We start from the raw sequence: 8,994 nt of genomic DNA on the forward strand, positions 1-8,994 counted from the left end.
TTTGTGGACAAGTTTATCAGCTGCAAGCAATGCCTTGAAAAGTCAGTTCTTGAAAAACCCGCACCCAGCCAAAGCAATAGGCTTTCCCCTTGGTGGAAAATTCAGTGCTCCCAATGGCAGAAACACAATCTCAGCTGTATATGGGCCAATACAAACATCCAGCAGAAAAAAGTGCTGGGCTGAAACACCTGAGGCCACATTTATGAAACATTCCAGTACCAGGAACTGATACTTCTCCACAAATCAGCTGATTTGGACCCCATAGCAAACAGCACAATTGCCAGATTTGAGACAGGCGGCTGTAAGGCACTGATTTTAGAGTGAATACAGACAGCTTTAGAACACGGTGGAGATGAGTGCCATTCTACTCTTAGTCAAAGAGATTAATACCCAGCTAGCAGTCTGCCTGACACTACATAGGAATGAGGGGTCAGGAGTAGGCCAAAGCAAAGATGAAGGGATACACCTCCAGCAGGAAACGAGGCTCTGTGGTCACAGCCTGAGCTCTCTCAGCTTAGTGAAGTGGCAGCAGAATTAGGTGAAGGAACAAACCAAAATGCCTGGGAAAGGACACAGATATTAGGAAATGGGAAACGAGAAAATATTAACTGAGAAATGAATCAAGGATCCAACATTTCCTATCAAATCACTGTGTTGTTTAGGGTACCCTGAAACCTTAAATTCAAGTACAGCAGAAACCCACTGGCTGCTTTGAGGATGCACAGGCCAAGGCAATACCCACTGAACATAAATGTAAGAATAAAGAAAAATTAAAATCATAGCTAGACACTGTTATGGCAAATGTTACTGGTTATCTGCAGAACCACAAAGTTTTTCCACTGAACTGGCAGGTCTGAGTACTGCCTCTAGGTGCAAGATTCGATGGTTATTTTGCTACACACAACAGAGCATGGCATAAACACCCTCCTGGGCTCCTTGCTCTCTCATCTCTGCAAGTGCCATCAGCTTTATTTCAGATTCAAAGAAAGGCACAAAGAAATGCAGAGGGGATCACTGACATTTTGTTACATACTAGAAATGTACTGCTCTGGAGTGTCTAATGAAGATAGCAGGAATGAGGGCCCCAAGGAAATGTCATTCAATGTCTGTAATATTTTGACCTGGGATTTCACTTCTTCCTGCAACAGGGCTTCACAGGGAAGTAGAAGCAGAATCACATCAAAGCATAATGTACATTACTGGAGAAAGGATCACAGGGGATGTAAAGAGCTAGGCTGAGAAGTTCCAGCTACTCTCACAGGAATAAAGGAAGAATCTACTGCACACACTGTACGGCTACCAGAGCTCCAAGGCTGCATAAACAGATCTTTTATCACAAAAGCAAGCAGGTTGTTTCTTTGCAGTCTGTAGGGTGGTAAGCAAAGCAGCAAGGATGCAGTTATACAAGGTGAGGGTTAACTAAGGGTATAATTCTGTCTGTCACATTCAATTTAGAAATGTGAATACATTTCATACGAGTTTGGATGTCTTACAAATGGCCTGGAGAGCAATAGCCTTAGGCTCTTCAAAAATTTTTTGTCCAACAAAGGAGTTGAGTCCTTTACAGCAATGACATTTACTTCAACAGCCAAAGGCAATCTAGAAGCAGTCCTGAACTGTGATGCTCTCCTTGACTTAAAGCCAGAAGCAATGAATAAGCTGATGTCAGTATTTGCAATAGTTTTGCTAAGGGCTCCTTCTGGAACAAAATTTCACCCTCAAAATTGTCCTTAAAATTAGGTTGAAACAGTCATGCCATGCATTTCAGACCAACAGATACCAAAAATAAAAGAGCTCTGTGAGCATGCACTGCATCAGAAAGTGCTTTAGGTCAGGGAGGCAACTCCTTTTATCTCTCTCCCCCCCCACACTCTCCCTCACAAGAGAGCACTTCTGAAACTCCTCCATTTTATACCCACAGCTCAAGCATGGGACTGGAGAAGAAACCTATCCATTTCTGTCCTTACAGAGAAAGATTTTTAAAACTAATGCCCAATAACACCACATGTTAGTCAATAAGTAGAGACAAGATGGTAAAAGCAGATGGTTTTGAAAGGATTTGCAGCAGACCCTGGCTCCACCATCTCAGAAGCTCCACAGGGTACTGGCAGAAGAAGTGGTTCCTTTCCTTTTCTTTCTCCAGAAAACAAGCAGCTGATCTTGCTGGTTGCCACAAAGGCAGGAAAGGACAGGCACAATTCACTCCTGCTCTTCATCCTACCTCCAAACTGCTTTTGCCTCTCCGCAGAAGCTCAGCTAAACACAAGCCGCTGCTCTAGGCCACGCAGACGGGTGCCCACCTGACAAGAGACACAAATTCACCCCCGTGTTTACTGGTCCCAGCCAGGACCAGAGTGGGCAGGGCTCCTGGGTTTGGCAGTCACTCACCACAGACCATGACCATGTTGCTTCTGACCATGCCAGATGATGGTACCTAAGAGAGCACGCTCCAGTGCTGAACCCCTGCCCACAGACCAGAGCCCTGCTTAAAGCACCAGCACCTGCTTCTGAAGGCCCTAGTGATGAAGAAGGCATCTTAGATGCTGCAGCCCCACACAGAGAAATGGTGAATGACTTCATGTCACAGAGTGATATGGCAATGGGAGCAAACCTCATGGAAGCACAGCTATTCACATTACACCTCAAAAGAGAAAAAGTGGGCAAAAAACCATTATTTCATGTGTAAATAATAGCAGTGACAAAAAAATATATTTCCACTGAGTGTCATGTGTTTGGCCAAAGCGATGTTGCTACAGGTGCAACCTTCTCCAAGTTACTCCTATTTATGCTCAGGGAACAAGAACCCGCTAAAGACAAAGAGACAGCACGAGTGTCATGGTGTCATTTTGGGCACACTGCCTCAGCTGGAGCACAGCACCAGCTCCAGTCAACTGTAACTCTCCTCTGAGCTCTCACCGCTAAACACCTTATCACACCTAAAATCATGACTCAGACTATTTCTTATTCTGCCAATGAATCATTACATGGTGCCACCTCTGGCTACTATCAAAACCGCCTGTAACCATCTCAGCCATTAACTCCAGATTACACTCATTCCAAAGAACATTTTAGAACACTGCTCTGCTCTATTAATGCACACATATTTTGTGAGTAAATAAAGAATCTCCCTTTTAGCATTTACTAAAGTCTAGGATAGGAACTACACTCCTGAAAGGCCTGGTACATTTCCTACACAGCATATCCATTTTTCAGATTTTCCTCAGAAAGAGGAGTTATTGGCTCAACATCAACATAAGACTTATTCTTGCTTTACATTTCTTAAAACAATACAACTGCATAGCTTTGTAAAAACCTTTTTCTTGTTGTTTATCTATCCCACTGTTTACAAAATTGCAGTCAATTAACATTTCCATTCTGAAGGAATATTCTAGAGGGCTGTAACACAATAGTGCAATTATATTCAGCAGCCCCAAAATAAGAAAAGGCCTTTTTGAACCATCTACAGCAAAATAAATCCCCCTTCTTTATAATAAATCAGGGAACCTTTCTTTCCTTCAAACAATTACGTTTATGGCTTCTTTCAGGAATGTAAAACAGAAAACAAACAAACGAACCAAAAAAAGAAGCTGTCAGTCCAGCCAATCCCAATTTTATACAGCACTGCAGAACATCACTGAAAACTGAGTCTGCTACCAAGGTAAACACAAGCCATTCAAAACTGGAATCAAAATTTTGTATTTGTTTACAGAGAGCACCCCACGGTAAAATTGCTTCTTACCTCTGGACACAATAAAACATGGATCTGGGCTTGGACAAAGGCATGGCCAAAAGATGGCTTTAGAAATTATATTGTAAGCATCCAGGTTTGTGACCAGTCTTGCCATTGTTGAATGCATCAATCAGTCATCAAGTTTTATATTTTTTCTGTTAACCCCACAAGAGAACCACCTGCTACTCAAAGCAGATATGGAAGATGGATATTGGTACAGAGGGTTAAAAATTAATTGAAGTATGAGGAAAACCTATTATAATCATATTTTATGGGCACAGTTGCACCACAATTACATTGTGGAAGGAGAAAAATCAATTGGGAAGGAGAAAACTTGGGAGTCAAACACAACAGCATATTTTTGAGGCACAAGATACCTCTTCCTGTGAGCATGAGTGGAAGAACAGAACCCCATGCGATTTCCAGCCACTTGAGAATCCCTAAGCAGGGGTACACACAAAGAGAAACAGATTCAAGCAACTCCTGCAAAACACAGCTAATATTAGCTTAGAACAGAACACAATTATAACTGCATTACAGGTATTTTTGCCAAACCTTCAATATGCCTCATGCTTTAACAACAAATATAGTCACAGATTTGAGGGAGAAAGGGTTTCCAGTTTTTAGTAATTATCCACAGAACATTAATTACATACCTACTATTACTATTTCACTATGTAAAGATCTAGTTTGCTGTAATTTTAACACTACACGTCACTCAAAGACAGCTAAAGAAATCCTTAAAGCACTATGAAAATAAGAATTTAAAAAAATACAAAAGATATCACAGACAAAACATCTGCCTCAGTTGGCATTAAAAATGGGAAACATAGGCTTACCATTCAAAAACAGAATGGAAAAGAACTGTAATAAAAGAAAAAGCATCTGCTGTAGTCTTATCTTGAAGGACATAGTTTCCTCTTTGACTCTGGTCATCAGACCCTTGAAGGGTATGTCTACACAAGTGACTGGAGACAGGCATGCACCTCTCCTCCCTCTCCAGACTGGCCAGATCGGAGTCAAATTAAATCTGGAGGCCACACAGAAGCATCAGTACAGCACCAAGCAAGCTCGTGATGGCGAATGTCCCCTGCTGCAAGGAGCAGCGTGCTCTTCCCCCAAGTGCACAATCTCCACTGATTCCTCACAGTGTTTTTTAGTCAGGCATTGAGTCACACCCAGGAACTCATCCAACTCAAAACCAGGCCAAGAGCAACAATAAGAGCAGATCTGCATTTGGCCAGAAGTAATAGTCCCATCCCAAGCAGGAGGTCAGGAATGAGTAGCCAGAGGTGAGGCAGGCAGGCAGACCCCCTGGTCAGGCAGGAGCCCACATTTAGGGAGCAATGTTTTGGGGAGTTGCCAGCACAGCTCCACACAGGCCAGGTAAAGAGCTCCCAAACGAGGACTGCCTTTGTGAAATAGCTGCCTGAGCCATGGAAGTCAACAACTTTCGGATTATCCTTATTTCCAGACACATCTGGTGATGTCTGACTCTTTCCATGACCCACTGCTAATAATTTAGATAATTTTAATCTCACTGGATAGTATTCAAACTTCCATTTCTTAAGCCTCCTTTGTGGATTCAACCCTTAGGGAAACAATGCTATAATTTTTCTTAGTGATAATGCAAAATAATTAAAGGACTACGAAAAATTATTAAAGGACAATGCTAATACTGTCCCCTGCAGCTGTTATTCCCAATATTTTCTTCCAAACATATCTTCAGAACTAGGAGCTTTCTATGTGAAATGTACTGGGGGGGGGGGGGAAGCTTTTTTCCAATGACAGTCTAATTATGCAGGCTGCTCCTCTGGAGCAAGGATCTACACTCTGCCACAGGACTCAAAATCATCAGTATCCAGAAGATTTCTGAAGGCAATGACCACCTGTTTGTGTTCTCCACTGCACCTTGCAGCCAAATGACAGTTTCTGTGCCTTTGGTCAAACTGCCAACAGTCCCTGACACAATCCTTCTGCCCTGTCATCATCCATGTTTCTCTCCCTGCCAGCCCTCCCACATCTTCCCAAGTCACGCACTTCCCCAAGATTCAGGTTTGTCAGACCTGAACTGACTTTGGGGAAGCCACAAGAAGCTTATCAGTCAAAGCTGCTTCCTGTACAAAGCCACAAACCTTGTGCTTCTGTTAACAGGCCATTTCCTATTACTTTCCTAGTAGCTGATCTCTAGATATATTTTTCCCAGCTTTGGGTTCTATTTACTCAGTCTTTTCTCAAATGGTCTTCAAGATGTTTTAAAACTACATTTCCCCACCACTAATTTAAACAAGCCTTGGCAGGAATTAAACTTGAATCCTGAATTGGAAGAACTGAAGATTTGCAGCTTTGTTACAATATCAGATCCATCCTCAAACATACTCCAAATATAGTAGAAGGCTGGCCTAAATCTGCTATTCCTTCGTGTTTAATTCAGATACCTTTGAGTGAATGCATCCCCACTCCCCTCAATTTTCTCATCCCCAGTTCTCATCACCCATGTACTGAAATTTATGGTGACTTTAACTTCGAAAAACACCCCAAAACACAAAGGAATTGTTTTAAAACACTATAGTTATGCGGAAACTAGTTGTCAGAACAACACAATAGATCTAGAGGTTAAAGCACTACATTGCAACAGGCATTTTACAACTTCACTAAAGCAACTAACAATTTTTAAACTATGTAGTTCCTTCCAAGAGAAGACGAGTTCCTAACTCAGTAATAAACAGAACTTGGATTTTTCTAGTCAAGAACATTACAGCTAAGCAGGAAACTATGATGCTTTTGATACAGCAGTGCAAATCAAAATAAACTCCAGTAGCAGATCTCTGTGCCATCAGCTTCTTAACAAGTGGGGATGAAGATTCCCAGAATGTCAGCATGCACAGAAAGTTACACTCTAAACTAACAAGCCAAAACAATGTGAGCTTTGGTATTAAAAGTTTCTGATAGGCCTTGCATTTTGTTATGTTTCTGGGATCATCTAATAGTTCAACTATACACTTGTTTTAATACAAATTCAAGTGAACCAGGATTAGAGCTGATATGTATTTTGGAACACATTTTTCTAGCCTAAAAATGACCTTCAGAGATAGCAAACTTTCAGTCTAAATAAAGATGCAAAACTAGCCTTTTGACTGAATTTATAGTGCAATATTTCTGGATTAACTCCCATTTAGTTTTACTAGTTCCCCCCCAACAAGATAATGGTCTGTCATTAGTTATTTTTTTCTCTAGCTATGCCCTTAAAAGGCTCCAAGACAAACACGAAAAAACAAATTGTTCTGAGTAACATTACTGTAAAGCACTGTATAAGAAAAGACAAGGTCACATATCTCTAGTTCCCAGAGAACCGAAGATATCCTGACAGGATCCTGTACCAAAATTTATGTTGGTGGTGCCCTGCGGGAAGGGGGCAGCAGGGATATCCAGTCATTTCCCAATCAAGAGACAGAAAACATCACTAAGGCTCTGAGTAAGGCTCTTTCCTCATATGAGTAAAACTCCATCGCTATCTAACACCACACTTCTATTGAAAAAGAAAAGCCAGAAACAACGTATGGGCCTAAGAGCAGGAAAACAAAAAGGCAACCCTCCCCCAAAAATTAGATTAGATCTTTCTTTATTTTGAACCGTATGGCACTGACGATTTCTCCTCACCGGCAGCCAACCCTGCGGCGAGGTAGGGCGGGAGCCGTTCGCCACATCCTCTCCTCATTCACAGAGTCTCACCCCGGCATCAACTCACCAAGGCAGAACTGAAGCACCAGCGGGGCTGGGCCCGCCGTCGTCCCCGGGGTACCGCCCAATGCCAGGGGCTCGACCCCGCCGCTCCCGGCTCCCCAGCCGCGGTACCTGCCCGGCACGACCCCGCCGGAGCCTCCCGGCCCCGCGGCAGCCGCTGCAGCCGGCCCGGCCCCGCCGCCTCCCGGGCATCCTCCCTCTCCAGCGTCGCCTCCTCCTCTCCCTCGCCCCCACACCATCTTCTACCTTCTTGGGTGTTCTGGGGTTTTTTTCTTTTCTTCCCTCCGCCATGCCCCAGCGGGTTGTTACATTAATTGCCGCTTTTCCGACCCTGTTTCCAATTCCTGTTTCCAAATCGCTGCCCCCCACCGTCCCTAGCACGCAGGCAACTCCCGGCAAAGAAGAGGCAGAGGAAAAGAGAAAAATCAAGCAAGCAAGCAAAAAAAAAAAAAAAAAACAAAAAACAAAAAAACCCAAAAACAAACAAAAAAAAAACCAACAAAAAAAAAAAAAAAAAAACAAAAAAAACAAAAAAAAAACACAACCAAAAAACAATGAAACAAAAAAAACCCCAAAACCCCACAAAAGCAAATAAAACCCACCCAAATAAAATTAACAAACCTCTCGTGGCACTCCGGGTGTGACAGTATGTATCCGGCCGGGGGAGGGAGGTAGCAGGAGCAGCGCCTGCCCCGCTGCGCCGAGCCGGACCGGGGGAGGATGCGCGCCCGCCCGGGGTGCGGACTGGGGCCGGCTGGCTCAGTGCCGTGGGCCCTGCAGCAGAAGCCGCCAGGCACCGCCAGGGCGGGAGAGCGGCCCCCCCCCCGGCAGCGCGTGGCTCCGCGTCTGCCCGTGAACACCCGCCTCAGGCCGCCCCTTCCTCCACGGCCGCTGCCGGCGTCGCCCCTCAGCTGTGGGGCACAGGCGTGTTCGGCGGCCCGGCCGCTCCCCGCCGCGGCCGTGCCGCAGGGGGTGCGGACTGCCGCGCCAACCCTGCAAGAACCAGCAAGGCAGACGAGAAAAAGCTCCCTCTCTCCCTTCCCTTCTTCCTCCCGGAGGGCTCACCTCCTTACCGTGCTGCCGGGGCTCCTCCGCCGCGTCCGGGCTCGCTGGGGCCGGAGCGAGTGGCGGCGGTGGCGGCTGCTCCTCGGCGCCTCCCAGAGCCCCTTCCCCACCCTCGTCCTTCCCCGCTCCGCCTGCGCCGGCGTGAGCCGGCGGCCGGGAATGCGGGAAGCGTGGTCGGGCTGCGCTGGAGCCCCGCAGGGATCCAGGCGAGGGTGAGGGAGCCCCAAAAGCTCCTAAATCCGTGGTGAAGGGGCAGAGCGAGTGGTCCCTCGGGCGCCCTCCAAGGTTATTACACCTCCTTACCCTCTTCAGCTTACATCAGAATTTACGGCTGCGATTAAAATGGTCAGGAAGAATGCACAGAAACAGAGTTATAAAATAGGCATATTAATTACGCAAATTGTTCTATAAGCGTTAGGGAAAAAAACGAGATTTGCAGCATACCTATTCAGCCT

General features: G+C 45.2%; 1 protein-coding gene across 5 annotated transcripts in view; it reads right to left on the reverse strand.

Moving 5' to 3' along the window:
- LOC134417270 (fatty acyl-CoA reductase 1-like) overlaps nucleotides 1-8,641 on the reverse strand; it is a 131,110-nt gene extending 122,469 nt beyond the window's left edge. Inside the window, exon 1 of one of the 5 annotated variants that reach the window (XM_063154312.1) lies at nucleotides 8,548-8,641. The gene's annotated coding sequence lies outside the window, so the exon portion shown is untranslated. Of the gene's footprint in view, nucleotides 1-7,478; nucleotides 7,499-7,720; nucleotides 7,844-8,095; nucleotides 8,218-8,539 lie in introns of those variants that run through there. The other 4 variants (XM_063154313.1, XM_063154314.1, XM_063154310.1 and 1 more) reach the window with 4 other exon arrangements.
- Between the last annotated feature and the right edge of the window lie 353 nt (nucleotides 8,642-8,994).

Source organism: Melospiza melodia, chromosome 4 (assembly GCF_035770615.1).
Source record: "Melospiza melodia melodia isolate bMelMel2 chromosome 4, bMelMel2.pri, whole genome shotgun sequence".
Classification (NCBI taxonomy): domain Eukaryota; kingdom Metazoa; phylum Chordata; class Aves; order Passeriformes; family Passerellidae; genus Melospiza; species Melospiza melodia.